The sequence below is a fragment of the Mesocricetus auratus genome, unplaced genomic scaffold, assembly GCF_017639785.1.
Source record: "Mesocricetus auratus isolate SY011 unplaced genomic scaffold, BCM_Maur_2.0 Super-Scaffold_100018, whole genome shotgun sequence".
NCBI lineage: Eukaryota > Metazoa > Chordata > Mammalia > Rodentia > Cricetidae > Mesocricetus > Mesocricetus auratus.
The window spans coordinates 14,692,866-14,698,865 of record NW_024429199.1 but is presented as its reverse complement, the minus strand read 5'-3'; positions in this window follow the sequence as shown (position 1 = coordinate 14,698,865).

Below are 6,000 nucleotides of genomic sequence, written 5' to 3'. Positions count from 1 at the left end.
TATGTTAATAGCAGATTAGTTAGTTCCTGGTGCTTCTAATGGGTGATTATATGATTGGTTTCTGCCTGTATGTACATCATAGGTAAAAAGTGTCCAACATTTTCAGATTGTGAGTCTGAGATACTCTCTCTCCTCAACCTTGCATATTGAGGGTTGTGTTAGTTACTTCTGTGCACTCATGACTAAAATACCTAACAAGAAAAGAAATGAGAGAGGGGAGATTTATTTTGGCTCACATTTTGATATGAAATCAGTCTGTCATGTTAGGAGAGGTCTGGTGGACAGGCTAAGTTCATGGAAGCAGTAATTTATAGCAGAGGCTGTATAAATTATAGCAGACCAGCAGATAGAAACAAGAGCATAAACCAGGAACCATGTATAACCACCAAAGCCATGACATGGCCCTTCCTTCAGATGGTCCCTACTTCCTAAAGGATCAGCCATAATAAGGGGTACCATGGTGACCACAACAATGAATCAGTGAGCATCTTTTACACTTACTACTGGTGTGATCTCTGATTTTAACCCTTGAGGTATGTTACTGTATGAACTCTAAAGAAAAATTAAGCCAAATGCCCAATGCTCTGTCACAGACTTCTGGAATTCCCCTATCTTCTGTCTTTTGTTGAAAGGAAAACCTGTGCTTTGGGCACCAATCCATGCCTAGTATGACTCAGGCATGGGCCAAGTGGCTCCTTGCTGAGTGAGACATTCAATATAAAACCCTTCTCGTTGGGGCTACATCCAGTCTGCTTGACTTTTCCTTTAGAAAATATGTTTGTCAATTCAGAGATGAATCACCACAGCAGTTATGCTAAATCAACAATCCAGGCTCTGTGGCAGTGGCCTTTCTCTTGCATTTACATTGGAATCTCAGCCCATTCCTTAAATAGAAAGACTGGCCTCCTTCCAGGGCTTCCAAAATCTGATTATGGAGTCATCTGAGAGCAGATCTGATTGGCTTTCAGTACCACAAAGGCCAATGTTAGCCTTATTTCCCCCTCTAAGTGGTGTTCTGTAGCGATGTCTGTCATTCCAAGTCATTAGCAAACATGAGTTGGATACAAGGTGTCCTGAAATGATGGAAAGCAAAAGCAGGCATCAGCTTTGTTCTCTTTTGACTGCTGATAACTCATGGAAGATTTTGCTTACAAAGGCTCATGTTGATTTTTATAATCCATTAAAAGGAACATCTGTCTTATATGGAGCAGTATATTTTATTGGTTAAAGACTGAAATTGCCTGCATACTTATGTCTCCCAAAATTCATATGTCGAACTTTTATTCCCAAGGTTGTGAAAGCAGGAGGCAGAGCCTCTGGAAGTGACTAGGTCTCATCAGCAATGTACTCCCAGATAGAACGGGTGTCCTTACAGGCAAGGCCCTTGAAAGACTGCTCTATATCTGTATGTAAATTAGAGTGAGAAGACTATTCTAGGATGAGTATGCTTTTTTTTAATTCATACTCCATAACCCTCAGACTATGGGATATCAATATTTGTTGTCCATAGGACTCAGCCTATTGAATTTTGTCTTAACATTCATTCCACATGAACTATCACAAAGACTTAAGATTTTCAATCAAAAGTAATCAAGTTGACCTGGGTTTGGTAGTGTCTGACTAGCATGCATAAAATTGTGGCTTTGATTCCTAGTACCACATTAAACATGGCTGACAAAGTAAATGGGGTATGGTGAAGCATGTAATCCCAGCACTCAGGGGTAGAGATAGAAAAATCAGAATTTCAACATCGTTCTGGGCTGCTTGAGTTCAAAACCAATGTAGCTACATGAGTCCTATCTCTAAATAATTAAGTAAACACATACTTACATGAATTGAAATGCATTCCTCATCTGAGAATGACAAGGACAGCAATAGAGAGATAGCTCAGAGGTAGGAGCAGTTATAGCTCCTGCAGAGGAACAAATGCTGATTTCCAGCACCCACATTGTGGCTTTCATTCAACCATAAATTTTAGGCATTCATAAGATACACATTCACATACATAAAATAAAAAATACATTTTGTAAAAGAATACCAATAGCAAAGCCTAGAAACATGGCATGTACTCCCTCATATATGGATTTTAGACATAGATCTGGGGAGTGCCAGCCTACAATCCTATGGCCAGAGAGTCTGGGAAACAGAAACTTCATTTAGTGGCTGATCGAAGAAGAGGCAGACTCCCTTGGTTAAGTACTGAGCTGAAATCAAGAAAGCCAGTAACAGAGAGGGAGGACTGATGATCAAAGTGATTAAGACTGGGCTGGTTTAACCCCCAGAAACAGCTGACCAGACAAAGGTTAACTCTTGAATCCCAGGCATAAGCCTGGGAATCCAGCATGGGACTGATCAAGACCCCCTGAATCTGGGTGTCAGTGAGGAGGCCTAGGGAATCTATTGAGCCTTGGACAGCAGATCAGTACCCACCCCAAGTATACACATGGACTTTGGACTCCCATAAAACAATGTGAGGTGCACTCTCACCCTGAATTCTTGGGGAAGGGTCTAGGCCCTGCCCTATATGAAATGACAGACTATGGACACCCCCATGGAAGGCCTCACCCTCCCTGGGGGAATGAGGGGATAACGGGGGGGGGTTGGGGGGAGGGCACGGGAGGAGGGGAGGGAATGGGAGAGGGACCTGGAGCTGACTTGTGAAGCAACCTCGTTTCTTATCTAAATTTAAACTGGAAAATAAAATAAAAAAAAGAAAAAAGTAAAAAAATAAAAAAAAGAAAAAAAAAGACTTCATACATTGGAAGTGACATGAACAATTAAGACCCTATACACTGTATGACATTATGTGACTCACTTTCATAATAATAGAATAGTCTTTAGCGGTCAATACCACTACACATTCATCTTTAGTTATTCCTTGGCTTAAATCTCCTCAGTAAACTTCTTTGCATTTTCTTTTTCTACTCAAAACGATTGAAGAGTGGATAGAGAAAATGTGGTACATTTACATAATGGAGTATTACTCAGAAGAAAAAGAAACAATGGAATCTTGAAATTCGCAGGTAAATGGATAGCACTGGAAGAAACCATCCTGAGTGAGGTAACCCAGTCACAAAAAGACAAACATGGTATGTACTCACTCATATATGGATTTTAGACATGGATCAGGATAGTGCCAGTCTGCACTTCCACTGACAGAGAGTCTGGGAAACAGGAAAGAAGCTAAGAGATATGCATGGTACCCAAGACAAGAGGAATGAGGCAAGATCCTCTGAACAGATGGGGAACACGGCGAGGGGTGGGGAGAGTGGGAGCTGGGAAGAAGAAAGGGGGAGAAGAGGAAGAGAGAGTAGGTCATGGGGAAACAGGAAGGTTGAGGGGGGGGTTAGAATAGGGGTAAGAGGGAATCATAGGTTAGAAGACAGAAGACAGAATCAGGCACCAGTGTGATCTCTAGTGATCTACATGGATGACACCAATTGGCAAGGTAATAGTGGAGAGACCACCTCGAATGCCCATTCCTGATAATGACCTTGATATCTATAACCATCCTGGAGCCTTCATCCAGTGACTGATGGAAGCAGAGGCAAACACCCACAGTAAAACACTGAACTGAACCCAAGGAACCCAATGACAGAGAGAGAGGAGCGATGAGCAAATTGGCAAAGAATGGGCTGGCAAAGCCAGCAGAGACAGCTGATCTGAACAGGGGAGAGCTCTTGGACCCCAGACTGAGAGCTGGGAGGCCCTCCGAATGTGAGAGTCAGTGAGGAGGCCTGGGCAACCTATGGGGCCCTGAGCAGTGGATCAGTGTTTATCCCTGGAATACAAACAGACTTCGTGTGTCCATAACACAAAGAGGGATGCTCTCTCAGCCTGGACTCTTAGGAGAGTGCCTGGACCCTACCCTGAGTGAAATTACAGACTCTAGATATCCCCTATGTGAAAGGAAATGGCAATAGGGTGGGAGACTGGGGGGGGGCGAAGGTTGGGGGTGTGTGGGAGGAGGGAAAGGAGAGGGAACTGGGATTGACATGTAAAACACGCTATTTAAAGTTAAAATAATAAAAAAGATTCACAATTCAGTGGGGAAAAAACAATCGAATCTTGAAATTTGCAGGCAAATGGATGGCAGTAGAAGAAATCATCCTGAGTGATGTACTCACTCATACATGGATTTTAGACATATATGAAGGGAGTGTCAGCATACAATCCCACTTCCAAAGAGTCTGGGAAACAGATTCTTCATCCAGTGACTGATGGAAGCAGAGGCAGACTCCCACAGCTAAACACTGAACTTAACTCCTGGAATCCAGTGACAGAGGGGGGAAGACTGATGAGCAAAGGGCTTAAGACAAGGCTGGTTTAACCCCCAGAAAAAGTTGACCTGAACAAGGGGGAGCTCTTGGTCCCCAGACTGATGGCTATATGGAAAGCATGGGACTGATCCAGACCCCCTGAATGTGGGTGTGAGTGGGGAGGCCTAGGCAATCTATGGGGCCTTGGGTAGTATTTATCCCTGGCGTACAAATAAATGGATTTTGCCTGCCCATCCCACAATGAGGGATGCTCAAAAAAAATCTAGAAGGAATCAAGAAAAAGTGTTACCTCTGCCAGAGAGACACTCTAAAATTCAAAAATGCTATCTGAAAGTAGTTAGCAATTAGGCCTACATGATACTAGTAATGATATCTTGCTTGCCTTTTATTATTGTTTATCATTTCTTACAAAGAATGCATTTCTGTTAGGTAAATGGAGATTAAACATTATATTATTTATTGGTAAGACAAAAATTTCAGGTGATCATGATAAAAATAATACAGATATGTCATAAAATGTTAAGCAAGTCATGCCTAGGAAATGAAAAAAATCCTAATTTCTACTAGAGGACAGAGACAGCATTTGTTCATGGGCTTTCAGGAAGACTGGCAATCATGTACTGTTAGAGTAGGAATGTAGCCATCTTTGGCCCCTATAAAACAACACTGTCTTCAGTGATCTGATGCTAAGAGCTTGCTTTGCAACAATGTGTATCTACTGTCTCTTCTTTTCACACTTATTTTTACACATAGCTTTTCTATTTCTAGCCTTTCATCTGTTATTAGGAGTCCTTTGCTTATCTTATAATATTCAGAGAAAAATAGTATTCACTTGTTGGGGTTTCCATTGCAAAATAACACAACCAGGTCGACTTAAACAGTAAGAAACAAAAGGAAAAGTCTTTCACAAATCTGAGAGCCATAAAGCCCCCATCTTGATGTCTCCTGAGGCCTCATAGCCACTATGACATTTTCTATGTGTGTGCACTCCTTAAGGCCCATTCCTCTTTTTATGAGGACATCTGCTCCATTGTATTAGGGGTCACCTTTATGACCTCATTTAACCTTTGAAACTTCTTTAAAGGCCCTATCCCAAGTACAGTAGCATTGGGGTTAGCGGTTCAATGTATTCAGTTTCAGGGAACACAATGCAGTCCATCGCACATTTGCTGATTCATTAGTTAATGCATCAACCTCCATGACCCTGCTTAGTGTAGGACTAATAGAGTATGACATTATAATACACCATTTCCAAGAAATATTATGCTCTCACAAGGCAAGGCTGAATGTAATAAAAATATGTAGGGCCTGGAAAGTATGAATGGGGAGAGATATGATTATCTAACCAAAGGTCATTTTCTCATCAAAATTATTCCTGTCTTTACCATAATATTTATACAATTAGTGGGAAATCTTTAAAAACTTGCTTTTCTTTTTTATAAAGAAATATTTCAAACATAGGAAAATTTGGGGAAAATGAGTATTTATATATATACCATTATTCAATAAGCCATACTATGCATATACATATATCTATACATAAATATTTGCCTTAAATCACTGCTTAATCATACACCCTCTCTCTTTTACAATGGGTTATCATGTTTTAAACTAAATATGCCTTTATATTTGTGCCTTACTTATAAACTGTATAGAAATAGCTCACATGAATAACCACATACCTGACACTGTTAATGAGGCCAATTCCCTAATACTAAGT